Raw genomic sequence first — 22408 nt, forward strand, 5'->3', positions numbered from 1 at the left:
TCACCACCTTTCCCCATTCTGCCTACCCCTGAATCCCTACCTCGGGCAACAAGTCTATTCTCTGCATCTATGAGTTTGGTTTGTTTTTTGGTGTTTTGGTTTTTTAGATTCTATGTGTAAGTAAGATCGTACAGTATTTGTCTTTCCTTGTCTCACCGATTTCATTTATTTTTTTCTGATTTTAGCAAGTCATGGTGCCTAGCCACCTCTACCACCCTCGGTGGGCCCTGGGGCAGTGCCCCGCCACCAGACACATGCAGGATTCCTCACTGAACACACCAACATTCACTTGGAGGCTTAAGTCAGAACAGTAAAGAGCCTCTCCAGTTCTGGTCAAGTTTTGCTGCCAGATAAGATTTGGTCCAGAATAATAACAACAACAACAAAAATAAAATAAAATAAAACTTTTTTTGGGGTGGGGGGCGCCTGGGTGACTCAATCCCTTAAGCGTCTGCCTTTGGCTCAGGTCATGATTCAGTCAGTGGTCCTGGGATGGAGCCCCGCTCAGAGGGGAGTCTGCTTCTCCTGCTCCCTCTGCCCCACCCCCCAACTTGAGCTCGCGTGCTCGCCTTGTCTCCCAAATAAACAAATAAAATCTTTAAAAAAACAACTTTTTTTTTTTGAGATCTTTGAATCTCAGCCTTGCAGTTTAGGGATCGTGACTTTGTACTAATATTGTTTGTATTTACACATTTGGGTTCTTCTGCCATAATATAGTATGTGCTGGGTGACTCCTTCCCAGGAAGCCCTGGCTCCAGAAGTCTTCCACTATCTCACCCCACCCCTGAGTTGCTCCCTCTGTATCTCATAGCCCACGGGGTTGGTGCTGTCCAGTCCGAGATCCTTTGAGATGGATATCTGCTGCATAATCCCACATAACTAAGTCATCTCTTTGAGGGCAGGAATAGTGTTTCTACTTATCTGATCTTCTTAGTAATGAGTACAGAGTTGAGTATACAGCTGGTGCTTAATACATGTGCCTGCATGAACTCTGCTGACTACTCTGATTCTCCTTCTAGTCTTGTCTTGGCACGAGAAGAGGGAACGTGGTGTAAGGATATCAAGCTCTGCTCAAATCCCCACTTTCAAGTCTTTGGGGTACATACCCAGGAATGGAATTCCTGGATCATATGGTAACTTTATGTTTAATTTTTTGGAAGAACCACCACTCCGTTTTTCCACAGTGGCTTCAAGACATTTTAGTTGTCATTATTTCTTCATCCATTCATTCATCAGACTAATAATGAATGAGTGGCATCTAGATACAGGCACCCTGCTAGGTTCTGGGGATACACAGGGAGGCCACAGTCTGGCAGCACATAGTAGGCCCTCAGGGACTGGCAACAGTTACAAATGCACACGTTGCCACCTAGCCTATATCCGCATTTAACTCACCTCCCCTGGAAACTCCTCCTTGTCCCCCCTGCGGCTCTCCACCAACTGGATGACCCTTCCCCAGCATGGTTTCCTCTTGCCCATCCTCTCTGAAACAGAGTTGGAAGCTCCTTCTCAGTCTCCCCCTGCTCCAGCCTCTCCACCTGCCTCAAGACCACTTTGAATCAAAGCACCTTCCCCGAAGCTCTTGGAAGCTCTCAGCTATTATTAAGTTCTGACTCACCAATCCTAGATTTCCAACCTCTCCTTACCCCCAAGTGTCCTCACACACCCCTCCGGCCCTCCGTGCCTCCATTCTGGTATCTCCCCAGCTGCCCTGGAGTCCCTGTGGGGCCCAGCCTGCCTTCAAAGGACAGCGAAAGTTGGATTTTCCATCCAGAAATCAGAAACCCAAGTCACGTGCTTTTGTGAAGTCTTTCCAGACGGATTCCACCCTGGAGCTGCAGGTAATTCCTATTTTACCAAATCAACGTGCATTTAACCAGTTTCTGTACATGAATCCTCTCTCACCACCCATTCCCATTATAAACCTGAAGACTGATGTGAAATGATGTGAAATGAGCTCACGATCGTACACCCCTGAAACTAATTGAACGCTGGCTGTTAACTGGAATTAAAATTAAAACTTAAAAAAAAGAAGAAAATGAGCTCATGGAAGGCCTCTGAATGTTCTGCTGGGGTAACCATGGGACCTCATGCCAGTGACCTGGAGGGTCCCCTTCGGGCCCCGTTTCCGCAGGGGGGTTTCAGGAGGAGTCAAGCTCAGCCTCCCAGAGGCAGAGCGGCGGCCCCACTGGAGGTGAAGCAGGTCCTTCCCCCTGGGCTCCTATGGTGCAGCTGGACAGACTTGCCCAAGGGGCTGCTCCGGGCTCTCCGCCCTTTGCAAGCCAACTTGCCTCTGCATGGTTAATGGATACATTCCCTTCTGATGTCTCCTGCTCACATCAAATCACACGGTTTCCCAAATCCCGGTTTTCTCAAACTGAAACAATGGGGAACTTCTGTTTTCCCTTCTACTCCCCACCCCCCACTCAGTTCCCACAGCTTCCTTGCAGGCCCCTCGCCCCATAACAGGCTGGGAATTCAGGCTCAGCCAGCTGGAAACATTAGCATACCTAAAACCCACATTTACATTTTATTACTTTGTAGGAAGACCACTTACAATACAACCTACAATAAATGGGGGAAAAGAGAAATTGACACACGTTCTCCTGGGCGGAGGGTGGGGGCTATCTACCTATCTACCTATGCATTATTTTTGAGACTCTTTTTTTTTTTTTACATGAGAAAGTGGTTAATGAAGTAAGCAGGCCAGTGGTGTGCCGGGTGTCTTACAGCACCGTGTTTCTGCCTCATTTACCCAATTCTTTTTTTTTTTTTTTTAACCAGAGGAATGTCTCCCTAATGGGGAATCCCCAGATTTTGCATTCAAAGCTCTCCCAATGTAGTTCCTCCGGCTTTTTGTCTTGTGAGTTTCTCCGTCAGACGCAGCCAGGCTGAGAAGGTCCGCGTTGGGATGCTGGGATGGAACCCGCAGTGCTCCCTGTGGGCTGGGCATTTCTTAAGTTCAGACCCTGAGGAAAAGTCCATCGCCCCAGGGCACCGATTGGCCAATTTTATGCATTAGAAACTCTACAGTTAGTTTAAGTAAACTTGCTGGAATTGGGTTCACGGCTATCCTGTTGATCCAATGAGCTGATGCTATGTGTCCCCCACGTCTATTACATGACAGCAGGGATTCCCAGGGCCCCTGAAAAGCAAGGGCCACACAAGTCTTCGAGAAAACTCCCCTTAGTCGGTGTAGCTAACCCTCTCCTACTCAGCTCACAGCTCTGCAAGGATACAAGCGAGGCTGCCCCCACCCCCACTGTGAGCTCCTCTCCCCTCAGCCAGCACCATCTGCAAAAGGCTGGTGACACCCTGGGACAGAGCCTTGCTGCTCCTGGGGGGGGGGGGGGGAGGGCTGCTCCCAGGGCCGCTGCTGTAGACTCTCCAGAAGGAAGGCTGCGGGGGGTTGGGGTGGGGGGGGAGGCCAGCCCTGCACTCCACCCGGACTCCACCCCCTCCCCTTCTCCAGGGGCGGCACTGCTACTGGGGGCGCTCTCCCGGGCCCCGTGCACACACGTGTTGCTCAACCTCTATCTTAGAAAAAGAAAAAAAAAATCCTTTGGGACTAGGTCACTCTTCAGTCACCACCATATTTGTCTCCTTCCTTTTAGAGTAAAATTCCTCAAAATAATTATTGATGTTCATAGTCACCACCTCCTCTTCTCCCGTTTTCTCTTGAACCCTTTACCATTGGGCTTTGCTCCCACCATCCTCCTCTTGCCAAGGGTTACAAACGGTGCCTACCAGTTACTTCTCAGTCCTGACCCCCCTACCTGTCAGCAGCATTTGGCCAGGTGTAAGCTCCCTCCTTCTAGAAATACTTCCTTCCACGCCCCCCAGCCTGTCTGCCTCTGAGTCCCCCTTCCTGACTACTGTTTTCAGGCCACTGGGCTAGGTCTTCCTTAAGTTCAGCCTCCATCTAAGGCTTCTCCTTCTCTAGGGCTGTGCTCACACCCAACGAGACCCCACCTCGTCCCTGTTCTGAGAAACATCCCTGTGCTGATGAGCGTCCATCCTGGCTCTGAGCTTTCCTAGGTGGGTGACCTTGGACAAGTCATTTAACCTTTGTGTGCCTGAGGCTCTTCATCCATAAAATGAGGATAATAACAGCACCCATTCACAGGGTTGTTAGGAGGATTAAGTGAGTTAGTATTTGTAAAGCACTAAAACAAGTCTGGTGGGTTTATGTAAATGCTCTGTCCACCGGGCCAAATTCAGCTGGGCCTTTCCGTCTCAGTGTAAACGTTATCTCTAGATTTCTGGGCACCTTCTTCTTGTGGCACTTAGAAAAGTGTGATCCATGCCTTTCCTCTGTGACTGTTGACTTGAGGTATCTCGCTGCTGCCTGGTTAGCCTCCGGAGAGCAAGGACAGTGTCTTCCTTTGTTACTGCTTTATCCCCAGCACCCAGAGTCATGGGGGGGCGGGAAGGAGGGGCTTCAATGAACAGTCACTAGACAAAGGAATGAATGACAGAACCCATGACTGGATGGGTTCTGAGTGGCCACTGTGGTCCCTTGGGGCTTAATGAAGGGGTGAGCCTCTCCTAAGAAAGGGACTACCGAAGGGTCTTGATCAGAACACACTGAAAGGCTGGGCCGTGGAGAAGGCCGCAAACTCACCTCACCCTAACCCCTACGGAGCCTTCTCCGTGCCTCTTTCCCTGGCTCCTGTGCCCTGGATGGCATGGCTTTATCCCACAGCAGTGGTGTTCTGAGGCACCTGACATTCCAGCTGACCGGTAAGGTGTGGGAGCGGGGGGATCTCTGTATACCTGGACCTAAAACTCAACAATGGGCAGATGTTCCTGACGTGGACTCACTCCGGCCAGCCTGATGCCAGGGGGGCGGTGAGCGAAATGCGGTCAGGCGGACATGCCATTGAGGCCTGGTTCTGCCCTTGATCACCTATGTGACCCTGGGAAGAAATGCTTGGAATTCTGGCTCTTCAATTATAAGACAACAATACTCCAATGCAGCTGGGAAGGTAATGTGAGGCACCGTGCTTAGCACATTGTGGAGGTGCACAGTTTGACTTCCCTCCCTCCGACATGGAATACAAGTCTTCCCTAGGTCATGAAAATGCAGAAATTAAGAAGCTCTGGAAAGGAGGAAAGTTTGCTCCGTGAATCACACGTATTTCACCTTGGATAGAGTGAAGACAAGCATGATTCGATTCAATTCAACTCAACTCAATGAAAAACTACTTATAAGGGCCCTGTGGTGGGCATGGCATAGGCTACAGCTTCAAGGGAAGGTGGAAAACGCCAATTTCACAGCTCTCCCTTTTTGTTTTTCTAGAACTTTGTGTCTAAAGCAATAAAGGACTTCTTAAAGCCTTTCAAGTCCCGCCCTGTCCAGCCCATGATTCAGATGGAACAAGCTTCCGATGAGGGGAGGAAATTAATATTGCTTGAGTCCCGACACTGTCAGGTGCCCTCACACGCTTTTTAGTGAAATCCCCACCACTGCCCTGTGATGTAGTTATTCTGAACATATCACTGGAACGAAGCCCCATCTCAAGACTCCCAGCAGGCAGGGCCTCCATGAAAAACCGGAAAATCCCAGAGCCTCAGAGCACACTTAATCTGCCATGACTCGGGGGTGGGAGAAAATGCCAGAGAAACCGATTCAGACCGATTCCTAAGCCCTAAACAGACGGCACCATCTGTGGTGGGATCCAAGATAAAAACACTATGAAAAACTTGCATCTATTCAGAAATAAAAATTGCTTCTTTCTGTGTGTTTCCAAACACGATATTCTGGATGACTTTATCAGAGCTGCAGGTTTTTTTCCTCATCGCTTTGGGGCCCCAGACTTACTGGCATCCTAATGAGGCGCTCGCCCAGTCTCCCTGCTGGGCTGGGCAGCAGCCAGTGTCCGCCGTGTCCTCTCAAGATCAGGGGTGAATGAGCTTAGGCGAGGCCAGCCTTCCCTTCTGATAAGGAGTTGATTGACTCTAAGCGTTTCATAGGGGCACCCCCTTATAAGCACTATTTAGAGAAACAGAAAAACCAATCAGATGAGATAGACAGATAGCTAGAGAACTGTTTCAAGGTCAGTGGGTCTGGTTGGATGCTCAAACTCGCCTTTATTTCTTTTCTCCTCTTTCACATGAAAAGAAAGACATGAGCTTCTCTGTGGGTCCATGCAATAACTAGGTTCAGGTAGAAAATCCTGGTCCCCCTTTGAATAAGCTCCCAGTGCTCAGAGGGCTCCTTGAGAAATTGGTAACAAATCCCTGTCGTCTCAGACCCAGCTGCTTCTCTCCAATTGGCCTTGTGATCACGATTTTGAAAACCTCTGGGAAGATATTGAAAGAACACAGTCTCAAAATAATAGGCAGCCTCGACATTCTAGAGAATACATAGCAAAAAGAATATAACGTCCATTGTTGGCAGGGATATAGGGAAACAGAGATTCTCAAGAACTGTTGGAGAAAGTGTGAATTGATACAATCATTTTTGGTTTTTTGGGGGGAGAGCAATTTACAAAACCTATGGAAGTTTTAAATGTGTAAATATCCCCTTTGAGTCAGTTACTTCGTGTCTAGAATTTCATCCTACAGAGGTCCACTCACACAAGTGCTCACAGGTATTCACCGCAATCGTTTTTATGTTTTTTAAAACTGGAAATAACTGAAATATCCATTAATGAAGGAATGCTTAAATAACACATAGCATATCTGTTTTATGGGATACTACGCAGCCCTTTAAAAAAAATAGGGTTCAAGATCCATCTACATGAAATGACATGGAAAAGAAGGCCACAATTACTCATTAAGTTAAAAACACAAGTCTTCAAACAGTATGAACCAAATTGTCATTTTTTAAAGTATGTATGTACATATTTGTATAAGCATAAAAAACATAGGAAGATATTAAGTCATAGGGGTAGGGGTGGAGGGGGTGTCTCCAGATGGTAGGAAGGAGGTGGAATGGAAGGGAATGGGGAATTTTATTTGTTGTTTTTCTATATCCAGTTTATAAAAGTTCCTATAAGGAACATATGTGACTTCATAATAAGGTGTTTGTTGTTTTTTTTAACAATGTCCGGAGGCCTTTGACAAGGGGCCTTATGATGGTGCTTCATCAACAAACATACGGCCCGATCACCTTCTTGAGAGCTGTTCCTGAGCACGATTGAACCCCAAGCCTTCAGAGAGACTCATGCCCACCCGCTTCCTGTGAGACAGGCTGTTCACTGCACTGCCTGCTTGCTGGGGACAGAGCTTTGCGGTTTACACTGCGCCTTCGTGACCTTATCTCCAACAGCCTGCGAGAGAGACAGGACAGGAATTTTTATTCCCGTTTGTACAGGGGACGCTCGGAGAGGATCCTGCACCAGCCCTCCCCCCACTGTCACGTGACTGGAAAGGCCAACAAGCGGACCGGGAGAGAAGCGGGTAAGCTGCAGGCTCTGTCTCCACGGCGGGGGCACATACCTCTCACCGGCACCAGAAGTGTGGCCAGCCCGGGCCGAGCAGGCGCTCTCCAGCTGCGGCTCCGTAAAGAACAGCTCACGTTGCCTCTAACTCTCCATTTTCAAGCTACCTGACACATTCCAACAGTTCAATCTGACTTGTCGGGGACCCATTTGGGCTCTTGAAATGAGGTCTGCCTTCGACCATCTGTTGCTCAGTAATGCTTTCCTCTGGGCTGAATCATGTGTCTCCCCAGCCCCAAATTCATATATTGAAGTTCTGACAAGCCCCCCCGCCAAATGTGACCACATTTGGAGATAGGGTCTTTAAAGAGGTAATTAAGTTAAAATGAGGTCATGAGAGTGGATTCTAATCCAGTATGATTGGTGTCCTTCTAAGTAGAGGGAATTTGAATACAAACATGGACAGAAGAAAGATGACGTGAAGACAGTGGGGGTGGGGGGTGGAGACAGACATTTATAAGCCCAGGAGAAAGGCCCAGAACAGATCCTTCCCTCGGGGCCCTCAGAGGAAAGCAACCCTGCTGACCCTCGATCTCGGACTTCTAACCCCCAGAAGCAAGACAGTAAAGGTCTGTGGTTTAAGCCACCCGGTCTGTGGCACTTTCTGATGGCAGCACTAGCACACGGACGCGTGCATCTCTCAGAAAACAACTGTGCTTTCTCCATCTCCAGCTCCCTGAGAGAGGACGTCACCATCCTGCACCAATCGTCATCTCCTCTAGAATATTCTCAGGAGACCTGCATGGAAACGGTCCAGCTCCACAAAATAACCCGCCCATCCCATGCTAAGAATTCATTAGGTGGCAGCCCTTCACAATGACTGGGGGGAACAAATGTATGCTGGCTAATTCTAGAAGTTTATTAACTGGAGGTGAAGCCTGGCGTGAGCGCTTCCAAGAAGGGTCTGGGCGCCTGAGAGGATGAAGAACCCAGCAGAGCTCTGTTTTGGGGTCCCCGGTCTCTTTACAGACAAAATGAGACCCCTCCCAGTATGAGTCCCCCAAAATAGGGAGCCTCTTAATTTGTTGCGAAGAGAACAATTTCCGTTTTAAACGTATAGGTTTATGGGGTTTATGATAAAAAGAATACTCAGTTTTAGAAATTTTGGAAAATACAAAAAACGAAAAAAGAAGAACGTCGCCATAACCCTACCACCCTGAGACTGCCTCTGTTTACATTTTTATGCACTTTTGCTTTGTTTTACATAGTTTTATTGCATAATTGGATGCAGAGTTAGATACACAATCTTACATACTTTTTATTTTAGAGCATTCCTCCATGTTATTACAATCTCTCTATAAACATCATTTTAAATAACTGCAAAATATCCCATTACGTGGATCAGTTTTCTCGAATGTGAACTGCAGAGCATCTGCATTGGAATTATACAGGGTATGTTAAAAATGCAGATTTCTGGATCTTATCCCAGACCCATTAAATCAATCTCTAGGGGTGGAGGCTGGGAACCCTCATCCTAATAGTTGTCTCAAGCAACTCATCAAGCTACAAAAATTTGACCACCACTGGAACTGGTGTAACCACAGCTTCAGATCACCTTACCCCGAACGCTGGACATTTTGGCTATTTGCAATTTTTCCGTTTATAAATAACTACATGAAGAACATCTTTGTGCATAAAGCATTTTGTAGATTTCATAGCATTTCCTGAGGATGGTTTCCCAGAGGTAATATTATTTTGAAAGATGCGAACTTGTTAAAGGTTTTCGATAGACACACAACACGCCTATACACACATTTAACCACGCAGTCTGCTCGGGTTTCAGGGAGAAGTAGTTGCTGAGTACTTCTCTATATTCGTGGTTTCTACTAGCTTTTATTTTCCAGCTTTCTTTTCGATCGTGTTCTATCTTTCCTACTGAAAATATTGAGTTAGGTCCCACCGAAGCAGGCAAAAATGACCAGACGGTCAATAAACTCTCCTTCGTTGGTGCATACGAGATTCTGGCCTGACCCCATGGCAAACCAGCGCAGCAGATAACCACGGCACTCTGAGGATCCCAGACACTGACCAGAACCCAAAGTGGATGCTGCAGCCCCCAGCGCACCAGGACAGTGCTCTGCTGGGTTCAAGGCAATGCCCAACACTGGAAGGCAGATGCACGGTGAGAGTGAGTGCAGGTAGGGGTGGGTTCATTCTCCCTGGTGAGGAGGAATCACTTGTAAAGAACAAAACACAGCAGCTGGCAAGATTTGGGGATCCCAATGAGGAAAATTGGTGCACAGAGTCACAGTGGGCTCAGGGTAAGGTAGCTTGCAAGCTGCCAAGGGGTCAGAAAGAGCCATGCAATGAAACGTCAAAAGCACGGAAAACGTACTGTTTTTAGACTGTGTGTTGAAATGGCTTGGGGGAGACAAAATAATATAAACATACGGGCATCCTAAAGCAGCCCACTCTGCCACTGGATCAGGGCAATGAGACCCCGTGCATTTGTTTAACTAGCCTTTACGTAGCATTTACCATGTGCTCGGTAGGCATCGGTCTAAAAGCCTTACAAATGTTAACTTATTCAATCCCCATAATCAAGTCTACAAAATATCATCACGCCCATTCCACAGATGACAGAGACTGAGACACAGAGAGGCTAAGTAACGTGCCCAAAGTCACACAGCTAGTAAGTAATGGAGCCAGGATTTAAATCCAAGCAGTCTGGTTCCAGAGCCCTTGCTTTTGGCCATTCCTCTGTTCTGCCTTGGGAGACAGGACTAAGATGTTCGGGAACGCAGCATCAGAAAGGAGTGAATGAAACCACATAGAGCCAAAGCCAGAGGCCACTAAAGTGGCGTTCAGAGCAGAGATGCCGTCTGCCGACCCTCCCACGCCCACGCATTTTAGAAAACTCAGCTTGTTCATGACAAACAAGCCTTTCTGCACCATCTTCTTCTACCCCCACCCGCCCCACACCTTTGGTCACCCCACCTGCTGGCCCAGACCGTAGTACCTAGAGTGGGGCGCCCTCTCCCCGGTACGAAGCTTCCCTGAGGGACTGCCTCTGCGTTTTATATGAACGACTGCAAAATCCATCATCCGATCCCTCGGTCCTTGCCTCCAAGGCCTTCCACCACTGCCACTAATTATTTGTGCTATAAAGTCGCATGTGGAAACAATCTAGAGGATCTCCCATCAAACCGGGCTGGCTGGCAGCTCACACGCCCAGGCTGGAGCAGGCCTGCCTCCCCTTTTAAACAAACACATTAAGTTAATAACAACACCGACCACGTTTGACAGCCACGTTTACTAATTAATTCTCATTTGTTCCTTCTGTTAGGAAGGGGGTAGGACTTGCCCAGTTTACAGAAGTGAGGCTCCAAACCGATTTCTCTTAAGGTAGCACCACAAAGTTCCTGGAGAATTTGACTGAGAACCTTCCTCCCTGTTCAGCCTTGCCCTCTGAACTGCTGGCCCTGTGTACCTTTACCATAAGCTCCCCAGAGGCCCGTGTTTGAAATGAAGAAGATCCTAGAATCTCCACCTGCTCCCTCCAGGTGGTGGCCAGCCCAGCCCCTTGACAAGAGCGGAGCCCCCCCCACCCCTGCCGCCGCCCCCCTCACAACCATTCCTTCCGTTCACCAGGCAGGACCAGTGCATACAGGGATCTCATTTCCGTCCTCACAAGCTTTCCTAAGGAGCCTTGATTATGATCCCTGTCACAGACGAGCAACCCTGGCTGAGAGGTCAAATGACGGGCTCAAGGTCACACAGCTCAGAAGCAGCAAGACCTTTTGCCTCACCCTTTGCCCAGGGAGGACTGGTTAAGAAATTTGTTCCAAGTGATGTAACAAACAGCTTCCAGGAGAACAGAAGTCCCCATGCCCAGCCTTAGGCTCTGACCACAGAACCCGCCCTCTCTCCCCATACTGGCCTCCACAGGCCTTTGGGCTCTGAGCATTTCAGTGATGAACTATTTGTAAGCTCTGAGGGACGGAGGGCAGATGCATTCTTTGGATAAAGAATGCTACTGCCTGGGCCAGACCCCCCGCCCCCAGACTAGTGTCTTTGGGTCTCCACTAGACTTCGACCCCAAGTTCACGGCATCACAAGGTTAGGAATGGTCATCTGCCCACTCCTCTTGCCCGCCACTCTGTCTTCTCTCCCTTCTCTAACAGGTACTGAGCATTTTCAACCTGCTAAGGATTCCACCAGGACCAACCACTGACATTCTAGATCATGTTTCGTTCTTGCAACAATCCTACAAGGCATGTATTAGTATGATAGCGCTGGTTTTACAGATGTGAAACCCGAGGCAGAGAGCTTTTTTGTGTGACAAAGGTCACACGGCCGATGTGCAACCCCCTGGGATCTGCCTTCAGACTCCGGGGTTCGGACACCTGTCTCCAGCTGATAGGAGACACCTCACACAAGCCCCCACCTCTCACCCTCTCATCACAGATGGTGCTGACCTCTCAGGGCCAACGGCCCTACAGTCACATTTTTCAGCTCCTCATGGCCTGCGAGGCTGGATGTAGTCATGTGTCATTTTTCAAGGAGACTCGGGGGCTCCCGTGCAGAAACCAACACCCTCACCCTCTCCCGGCTGCCAGGCAAGGGCTGAGAGCCCCAGGTTTCTGAAGTTGTACTAAGAAAAAAAGGAAGCGCCCTTGGCTTCCTGCTCCGTCTGAGGCTGGCTAACCACGTCCCACCTGGGACCAGCATGGTGGCCAGGACCCAATGAGTAAGAATACCACCGGGCTCTTCTCGAACCTCAAACCTCCATATCTTCCTCAGGCCTCACTAAGGACCCGCAGCCCTGTGACCAACAGCACCGTGTGTATCCTCATGATACCTTCCTGAACCAGAGGGAGAGGGGTGGCCAAAGGGACCCTTCTCCTTCTTTAAAAGATGAAGACACTGCGTCACAGAGGGGAGATTGAGTTTGCCAGGACGGAGTAGCAAGAATGGAAACTCAAGTCCCATTAGCTGTGACGGGCCACAGCCACAAGACCCCTCCATTCGGCACCCAGGTCTGAGAAAAAATGAATGAGTTTCTAGGTCTCTCAAGGCAGCCGGACTAGAGGTGGTTCCAAGGCACTCGTTTAAAGAAGGGCGGAGGCCCTCGTAGGAAAGAGCATGAGAGCTGGCCTGCACAGTTGGGCCTCGATGTGCAGGCCCGCGTGCCTTCCCCTCCCCGTAACTGCACTGCCTCAAGATAACAGCCCTGGCCTCCTATAGACTCCGCCTTTCCTCCACGCTGGGATCCCAACGCCAGATAAGGAAGATACCATTTGCCTAGAGAGCTTGGTTTTAACCCTTTGCTAGCCCGCCTTGCAGGCCTCCACAGCAAGCCCCATGTGGGGCATTTCTCTCCTCCTTGCCTGCCTCAGATGGATCAGCTCAGCAGAGAGCAGGTCAGAGGGCCCTGCAGACGCCAGAAGGCCTGTTTCGTGGTAGCTGGCTCCAGCCCCCTTAGAGGATCTCCCCAGCCTGAATCTGGGCCTTCGAACCTCCTTTGAGAGAGAGCCCAGCAGATGAGCAAGGCCTGAGGGGGTAGCCAGGCATTCTGAGTTCCCTCTTCACAGCCCCAGCTCCTAACTCTGCCCTTCCAGGCTCTTTCCCCCAACTCCTTTCCCTCCACTGGCTTCTACGACCCCCTGCCCAGCCACTTGGTCCCCTCATTCAGGCCCATCCAAGAAAGCCCCTAGGCCTCACTTTCCTCCCGCTGGTGGATGGCTTCCGTAGAGAGCACTAGAACTGGAAGGACCCCAAAGAGCCACCATCGGCCTTTCCTATATGAGGAAACCGTGACCCAGAGAGGCTAAGTGACAGGTCTAGGGCCACCTTTGGGTGACAGCAGAGCCAGACTGGTTTCCAGGAATTCAAGAAATGTTTGTTCCCCGAACCTGCACACAGAAAATCAAATTAAGATAATTGGGACGGCAGGTGCGGCTAAGTGGAGAGCAAGGTTTACCCATTTACAGATGAGGACACTGAGGCCCAGAGAGGAAAATGGGGCTTCCCAAGGCCCCACATCCACACTGTTTGTTAGTGTCATCTCTTAGAGACAGACTAAATGGATAAGAGGTCCCTAATCCTATTGGTGACAGCTGATGTCCAGACAGCGTGATTTTGTAACCTCAATTAGTCACCTATTAACCAGCAGCTCTGAAAATCCTTCTGCAGGGCTGGCTGCCACAAATCCCTCCAGCTGTGCGGTACTGTACAGCTCTCCGTCCCCAGAGAGCTTTTCCCTTGGGGACTCAGTTCCCAAGTCCAAAAAGAAAAAAGGAGTAAGAGCCAGATAGTACTTTCATCTTTTAAAAACTTTAATGAAGAAACTTCTAAATTATTTGAGTGGCCAATCACTAGTTGCCTGGAGAACTCCTGCTCATTGTCCAGCTGTGGGTACCTTGGCACTAGAAGGCCTGGCTTGACATCCCAGCTCAGGAACTGTGTGTGCTTGGTCAAATTTCTTAGCCCCCTGGAGCCTCAGTTTTCTCATCTGTCAAATAGGAATATTACCTCCCTTCCCACCTTTTTGTGGGATTGAAATTAGAAAATGGACATAAAAGAATGCTGTGATTTCTAAAATTTTGTACAAACAAAAATTATTATTATTATTATTATTTTTTAGAGTGGAGCAGGGGCAGAGGGAGAGAGAGAATCTTAAGCAGGCTCCACACCCAGCACGAAGCCTGACACAGGGCTTGATCTCACGACCCCTGAGATCATGACTGGAACCAAAATCAAGAGTCGGACACTTAACCAACAGAGCCACCCAGGCACCCCATAAAATTATTCATTATTAACGTAATATTCTGCTTGTGTCTGAGAAAGGCCCTTTGTGGGGAAGTGGGGGGGATTAGGCAATTCAGCCAGGTTGCTCCCATCAGCCTGATTTAATGAGCTGCAAAACCCCAGTCATTGAAGAGTCTCTCTCATTGTGCCTGGCTTGTTCCATCAGCTCTTTCGGAACCCAGCAATCCCCAGCTCACCCACCAACCCTGCGATCCCCAGCTCACCCACCAGCACGTGCCACAGTTCTTCTCCCCAACAGCTGTCAGACCACACTGACCACAGAGGACAGAGCATCCAAGGGCTCCCAGGAAAGTGTTTCCCCCTTGCCTTCTCCCACTCCCAGGTCCCCTCCACTGGGCCAGCTGGGGAAGCTGGCAGGGCCCAGCCCTTCCCTGCACTGGTGTCAGAGGGCACCAGAGGGCGGCTGACCCCCTCTACTTCTTGCAAGCAAAGTAGAGTTTCCAGTCCTCTCCGGTGGGTTGGGGGCTTCCTACGGGAAGGCTGGAGGGGGCTTCGGCCAGTCTGGGGGCAACAACCCCTTGGTACCTCCCATTTTCTGAACCCCACACTACATCAGAGGGAGGGGCAGGAATAGCATTTACTAAGCCTCTGTTATGTATTGGGCATTTTGCCCACGTTAGTGCTGCTTCCCACAACCCAGAGACATTATCTCTCCGTCGAACAGATGAAGAGAAACAGGTTCCAAGATGCTCTCCACAATCACACAAGATGGAAGGGACGGAACAGAATGTAAATCTAACATTCTCACATCTCAGTGTGGTTGTGGGGGTGGATTGCATCCCCCACGGTCATTTCCTGAGTCTATATATAGCCCGTTTACTGGAGTAGATGAAAAGAAAAGAAAGCCTAAAATTCTATGGACTTCTGGATTTTTTATATCATTATCTCATGATAAATACTGGAAGTAAATATAAAAATAGTTGCTGTTAGCATAGATATGTTTAATTTTGTGTTACCATCTCAGTAAAAAACACGAAAAAGTTTCCCTCCTAACAATTTCCTGTTCCAAAGTAAGCAGCTAAGCATATAAACAGCAGTAACGAATGTTCAGTGACTTACTGCGCCCAAAACCTTGTACAGGAATCTCTCCTTTAATCCACCAACAGCCTGTACAATAGCTCCTATTGTTACCTGTTTTACAGACCAGGAAACTGAGGTGTAAAAGCGATTTCCTCCAGGTCACTGAGGTGGTTAGAAAATGTGCACCCCATGGTCTGATGTCGGAGCCTGTACCCTGACCCACTAAACTTAACGTTACCAGCTCTGGGACTTCCTGGCCAGAGAATAGAGCTCGAGCCAATGAAGGTACCTAGTGTGTGCTAATCACAGAGCGTCTATAAGCTCTCGATAACCAGGGAAGGAAAGGGGAGGGGAGGATGAGTAGGGGCAAATGGATGAGTTGCTGACAGGTCTTGGGGGTGACTCACACACATGGAAGGGTTGAGTTGACCATTAGCAAGGTATTCTGGATCCTTCTAACTGCTGCCTTATGAGGGCAAGATGGGGACGGTGGGCGGATGCAGACAGCTTCAAAGGAATGGGGTGCTACCTGGGTGAGCTGCTTCAGAAGTGCTGACCCCTCAGGACAACATCACCAGTCTGTGTCATGTCACACCACCCAGGGCTAGGCTGAGGGACCAGCAAGGTGCCTACCACAGATGAGGCTGGGGCCAAGAGGAACCCACGGGAGGCAGCCCCAAACCCACAAGCATTCGGGGAGCACTGATGCTGGAAGGCAACCAGCCGAAGCTGACAAGGGCTCTGCCCCAGGAGTTACCAGCTAAGCGTATCTCAGAAATGACTGTGGTTCTCATTTCTCTGTAGAGGAAAATCTCCTGGAGTCTTTCTACCTCCCACCCCAACCAGTCCACCATTGCTCCCATTTTTTTCCTCCCTCCAGGTCCTCCTTCTTCCTTCTCTCCGCCTGCCATGACCCACCCCTGCTGCCTCTGAAGCCTCATCTCTCACTACTGCTTCCTTCCCACCCTGGGTCTCATGAAACACCACGACTTGCTTTTTCCCCCGAATATCCCACTTTCTTTCTCCTCCCGAATGCTTCCACCTGCAGTATTTCCTCTGCCTGGGATGCTCTTTCCCTGTACCTCTCTCAGTTGTTGAGACAATCCTGCTCACCCTTCAGAAAGTCTTTCCCAGCCACCAGGAAGGTTAGGTGTCTTCTAGGTGCTTCCATAGCACAGCCTGCCTTGGCTCATGCTTCACGGAATCACTTAACTGCTTTGAATCTCCATGAGGGCATGGACTGTGTCTATCTTTTTCATTACTCTGTGCCTATTCCCAAGCACATAGCAACTGCTCTTTGATGGTTTTCAGCTCCTCAGATCATAGTACAGTTCAGACTCCATTTATTTCAGGGGGCCTGAGGGATGCAGGGCAGAAGAAGCAAGGCAGGCAAGATTTGGATTCGCTCAAGCAGGTTCCCATAAGGCTTGTTGGGGCTGGAGATCTTCACCCAGGTGCCCAGACACCCAGGAAGCCAGGTGACAGGCAGAGTCATCATGCCCACTGCTTTTGGGGTGAAAGGCCCTACTCCATGTGTGGAAAGCCTTGTATTTCAGCTCAAGCCATTGTCTAGCTGGCTTCTTGCAGGAAGTCTGGGGGTGGGGCTGGGAGGTAAGAGGAGATCTATAAGCCATCCAAACCTCAGGCAGCTGAAAGCAAGTCTCAGTCCAGGAACCCCGCACTGCCTTCCACCCACAAAGCTCCTTCACCCCACCCCCAGAGATCAGCAAGAACCCAAGCTTAGGTAAACAAGGCCACAGGAAAGCAAGCATCCTTATCTGTTATCAGTTTTCTTTCTCCAGCTCAGCCACTTGGCTGGAACAGCAACCAGGAGGTGGGAGCTGGCCGGACTCCTCCCCTACTCTCCCTTATCTGTTCTCCCTGGCAAGCTTCTCCTCCCCCAGGACTTGAGCTCCCTGGGGTCAGTGCTCCCACCAGCTGGAGAAGAGAGGCAGGTCCTATCATAACAACTCAAGTCAAGGCCGAGTCTCTGATTGTCTGCACTGGGGAGCCACCCTCCTCCCTCCTTCCTTCCCCCAGGTCCCCTCAGGATGGGGTCACAGATGTGTTTATCTTGTTGGAGGAGATGGGGAGGGGTGGCGGGCAGCAGTCTGGAAGTTAGTTGAAGGACAGGATGTGGAGAGCCCATGGGGTCTGAAGCCCCGTCTTTGACACCTAGAACAAGAGGGTTGGATTTTGGTCCTCATGATGTTCAAATGTCCAGTTGGAACCAGATGGAGGAGAGGTCGTTACGTACAAGGTCTCTTCCTGCTCTAGAATTCTGTGACAACCATCTAGAAGGCTGTGGGAGGAAGGTTGTTGGCTGGGGTGAGTCTGACTGTCTCCCTGTCTCCTCTTCGGATTTCTAATTACATAAGCCTGGTACTGCCCCCAGAGAGAAGGGGCAGCCGCTAATACTCTCCAGACTGTCACATCATACCAGAAGCATTCCAGCCTGAGAAAAGAACTCTGTGATTCTGAGACATAAGATTCCATGAAATGAAAATATCTGAGCCTCATCCCTAAGAAAATAGATTGTTATACTTCTCACACCAACTGAACTATGAGGAGAAGGGCGAGCTCCTCCTTCTCAGCCCTCCAGGTGCCCTTCCCTTCCCCCCATGGCATCCAGGGGTCCCTGGAACAAGTGAAACAGGGAAAGTGGGTGCACGCCGCAAAGGCAAGGCAGATGGGGATACTGATGGAGTGGGGCCCCTGGGATTTACAACAGCACAGTGAGAGCCAAGACCTGGCCAGGTCAGGGTGTTTGGGATGGACATGCTCCCTGTACAAAAATAAACAGAAGCCCTAAACACCCCAACCAGACATCAGGACATTTCAAAACTACAGTTCTGTGGAGGTTCATTTTATGGAAATGAGAGGGATAAATGTATGCCTCTAACCTGGTGCTGGAAAGGAGCCCCAGGGAGAGCAAGAGGTTGAGAAGCCAGCTTCGTGGCTAGTTTAGGGGTAGGCAAACTACCGTCCCCCAGCCAATCCTGGCCCACTGCCTGTGTTTGCAAATGAAGTTTTCTTGGAACAGAGCCACACTCGATCACTGACATACAGTCAATGGCTGCTTGCACCACAACAGACTTGCATAGTCGTGACAGACAATGTGTGATACGGCGTGCAAAGCCCGAAATAGTCAATGTCTGCCCTTTCCAGAACAAGTTTGCTGACCCTTGGGCTGGACACACTGCATCCCAAAGCAGAAGGTGAAGTCCCAACTCACCCGGATCCATCAGAGACACACAAGTTCTCTGAGTGTGTTCATCTCCACACCCAAAGAGGTCAGAACATGGCACCTGGATACTCCTTGGCTGAGGCAGGGAGGGTTATATTGCATCTTGAATCCATTTATAATTCATTAGGCAATAAACATACATTGAGGGGCCTGTTCTTAGCCTTTGGGATATACCAGTGAATGAAATACACTTGTCCCTCCAGGAGCTTCTTCTCCTGGACAGGTCTATAACTCCCTCCTAAGACAATTGTCCACAACTAAATTCTGAGGTCTCTACACCTCACAAGAATTAGTGAGGTGGACCCCAATTATGGCCTAAAGCAGAAACTGACTTTTAGGACCTTTTTTGTGGTAAATTTTATTATTGTTCATTAGAGGAGAACTATCCTTTGCTCTCCCAGGAGAGTTTAGGCTCAGCCATATGACTTGCATGGGCCAATGAAATGTGAGCAGAAGTGACAAGTTTTAAGGATCAGTGAGTGAGTCATCGTGTCTCTTCCCTCTGCTATGAAACTGTCAGAGTCCCAGATCAAAAAGTCCCAGCGTTTGTCCATCAGCCCAGGAGTGAAAACCACGGAGCAGACCTACAGCCAACACACAACAGACACGTGGTACACTTGAAATTAACCTTTGTTATCGCGAGCCACGGAGATTTTGTGGTTATCGCCACAGCATAACCGCGCACACCCCGACTTCATTTCTGCACACTACATGTGTCCCAGCCCAGCTGACTATATGTTTGTCTTCTAGTGCCCCACGGACTCTCACTGCGGAAACAATCACCTGATTCCAGTGGATGACATCAAATTCTCCAGACTTCAGTACCTTCCAGCACTCTTCCTGTACGGCGCAGCCCTCCCCGTAGACTTCTCACTACGTGTGGGGCGCCTGCGTGGCTCAGTCAGCTGAGCGTCTGACTCTCAATTTAGGCTCAGGTCATGATCTCAGGGTCTTGAGACCGAGCCCCCCATCGAGCCCCATGTTGGGCTCTGTATTGGGCTCCGTGCTGAGCGTGGAGGCTGCTTAAGGTTCTCTGTCTTCCTCCTGCTCTTCCCCTCCTCCCCACTCACGTGCTCTAAATAAATAAATAAGTAAATAAATAAATAAATAAAGACCTTTCATTAAGTTTGTTACACTCAGAGTACCCCATACTTCTTTTTATGACTCTTAAGGGACAATGTCTTGTGGATCTGGGTTGTAATAGGACATTTTTTTTAAATAGGTGGGACCATCTACCTCACACTTTTACGTCCTAGCCTAGAAATTCTAGGTGAGGCCACTGGACACACAAAAACGACATCCGTGTCCTGATCTGCCAGTCTTGTGAGTTCAGAATCATACACGTCAAACTTAATTGTGCTTTCCTTGTAGCCAGACCAGATCTGCACATGTGGGCCCAGCCAACTTTCCTCCTCCTCATAGGGTCTCCTGTTGGCCCCTTTGTCCCATCTCTCCGTGACAGGCAGTTCTCCCCTGTGGTCCACCATTCTTGTTCTTTGCTACATGCCCCTGTTTCCTGTCAAAAACGTGTGTCTTCTGGGCTTCCGCATACCTTCCTCTGGCTGTGTTACATCCCTGGCCAGCCCAGGGCAGGCTGCAGATGCCGGGTGAGGTTTCTGAAGCTAGAATCCCCAAGCTGGAAAGATACGTGTGCTGGTGGAAGAATAGCGGGGCATTTACCAAGGCCAGGATTGGGGCTGCCCCGTGTGCCATTTGTCAGGAAGGAGGCTGAGATCTGAGTCAGTGTGGGAAATGGGTTCTGACCTTTGGGGCTGGCAGACGCACAGAGCCACTGGCAGAGCAAGATGGAAAGGCCAGGGGTGTGCCCAGTAGGTAGGACAGGTGAGGAAAGAAACAGATTATTGTGATGCCAATAAGGTACCGGAAGTTCTGCTCTCCTCCCAGCCCACAGCTCCCCCTTCCTGGGAGACACAGAGAGAGGGGTTCCGCCTCCTGGCCTTCCTGGGAACCCAGGTAAGCCAGCTGTGGGAGCACGCCTCTGGGAAGGGGAGGGGGCAGGATTAAGGGAGAGGAGGCGGGGCTGCTCTGAGCCTGTCCCTGCTCTCACCCCGCTGCAGATCCCTGCCGGGTGGCACATCCCAGGGCAAGGGCTCAGTCCCGGAAAGAGGGAGGAGCAATGGGCAGGTCAAGGTGAAGGCCCACCAGGAAGCAGATGGGGTAGAGACAACCGAAATTCTCCACCTCTCCCTCTTCCTCAGCTAACAGGTACAAAAGCCCTCTGTAAACTGTGAGACACCATGCGAGTGGGAAGCATTGCCATGGCCACCATTGTATTCCTTCTCCCTTTTACCCCAGGGGTCAGCCCAGGTCTGTCAACACCAGTGCTCCATCTTTCCTTAAGGACGCGCGGCCCCATCCCCAGGCTTGCAGGAAGCCCTGTGGTCTGTGGCATTCGGAGTTCTTGCCTCCCTATATCACTCCTGGCCTGGAGGCTCATCCTTTCGTTCTGCCCACCCAAGTCCCCATTTCTCCTGAAACCACACCTCATTCACACTTCTCCTGCATCCCTTCTCATCCAGCTGGAGATCAGCTGGAGGTCAGCAGTCACCAGGTCTGAACCCCATGCTGACACAAAGAGAGGTGCCATGTGGGGGATTCCAGGGATGGTTCTCAACAAAGCCCTGAAGTCCGTCAATTGTCTTCCTTGTCTTTAGGCCCCAGCCCTTTGTCCCCAGGCTACTACCTTCTCTGGCTGTCCCCAGCATTGAGCTTCACTGCCCTGCCCCACTGTGGAGCCCACTTTTCTTAGGCAGCACCCCAAACCCCATCCCTTTACTGGCTTCCTCAAAACCTACCAATTCTGTGAGCCACCCTCTCAAGCTCTGCTCCCCTCTTAGGGGCAGCCCCCTAACTACCACGGGACCTCAGTGGATGCTTAAGAAGTATCCAGCGCCATGCTGAGTGATGTGTGGCTATACGTGGGACATAATCCTCACCTTCAAGGGAGTTAAAGAAATAAACACATACCTGGAGAAAGATAGTCATTCAAGGCCTTGGCGGCCATGAGTGGAGCTCTATGTTCTATTCGTGGAGGTCTATGTAGTTCTGTGCAGCTCAGATGTGGGGCCCAGTCCTTCATGGAAGATGAATTTCATCTGGGCAGAGAGGACGGGTAGGCCTTGCTGCCCTAATACATTCCAGAGAGATGAAACTCTATCCTGTTTGTGAAAGACCTCCGGGGCTGAAGTTTTCATGGCAGCCCAAGAATCAGCAGGCTGATTCAGCCATTCACTCAGCCGTTTTCCTTTTGGCCTCTACCAGATATGGCTGTCCACTGCAGCCTAAGCTCCCCACTTGGCTCCAGGAGACGGACAACAGCTGCTCACCAGCCCCAGGGCCATTGCCCTTAGTGGCCGAGAAGACAGGCGGTCGGGGAGCACCGATGTTGCTGAGCTGAGGAAACAAGGCCAGATGGGCCTTTCGGGAAAAGGCTGAGTGAACAGTCATCTGATACCTGCCTCTGGTTTCTGTGACTGACAGACACTTAATTAACCAGTATACCAACAAGGGGGCGGGAGGTGTTTGGGGTTCTGCTGCAGACAAGAGAATCCCAAGTGTTCTGGGTTAGTGAGGATGGTCGGGAATGAAAACATGGCCTGCTCGTGGGAGGAGATGGCCCCACGGTCCCGGGGCCATTGCATTTAAGCCTCCACACTGAGGAAGCTGCAAAATGAGTGTAGTTCTGTCGTGGCCTAGGGCATGGACCCGACCAGGGCCACTGAGGGCCGGGCCCGTTCAAGTGCAGGAGCGGGGAGGGTGCCCCCGGGGGTGCTGCTCACAGCCCCAAGCCCCAGACCAGGCTTCCTAAGAGAAACACAGAAAGAGCCAAGTGGGAAAGGATGTCATCTTCCTGTCCTGTCCCCACCCCCTCCCGCCAGCCTGTCACAGGCCATTGTTTACT

At 50.2% G+C, this 22408-nt stretch overlaps 1 long non-coding RNA gene across 1 annotated transcript in view; it reads right to left on the reverse strand.

The window, feature by feature from the left end:
* Positions 1–21923, reverse strand: part of LOC123799071 (uncharacterized) — a 77231-nt gene extending 55308 nt beyond the window's left edge. The window contains exon 1 of the long non-coding RNA XR_006781492.2: positions 21475–21923. This is a non-coding gene — a long non-coding RNA (uncharacterized LOC123799071). The remainder of the gene's footprint in view (positions 1–21474) is intronic.
* Positions 21924–22408: the final 485 nt, after the last annotated feature.

This window comes from Ursus americanus, chromosome 26 (genome assembly GCF_024610735.1).
Source record: "Ursus americanus isolate L20-20 chromosome 26, mUrsAme1.1.p, whole genome shotgun sequence".
Classification (NCBI taxonomy): Eukaryota; Metazoa; Chordata; class Mammalia; order Carnivora; family Ursidae; genus Ursus; species Ursus americanus.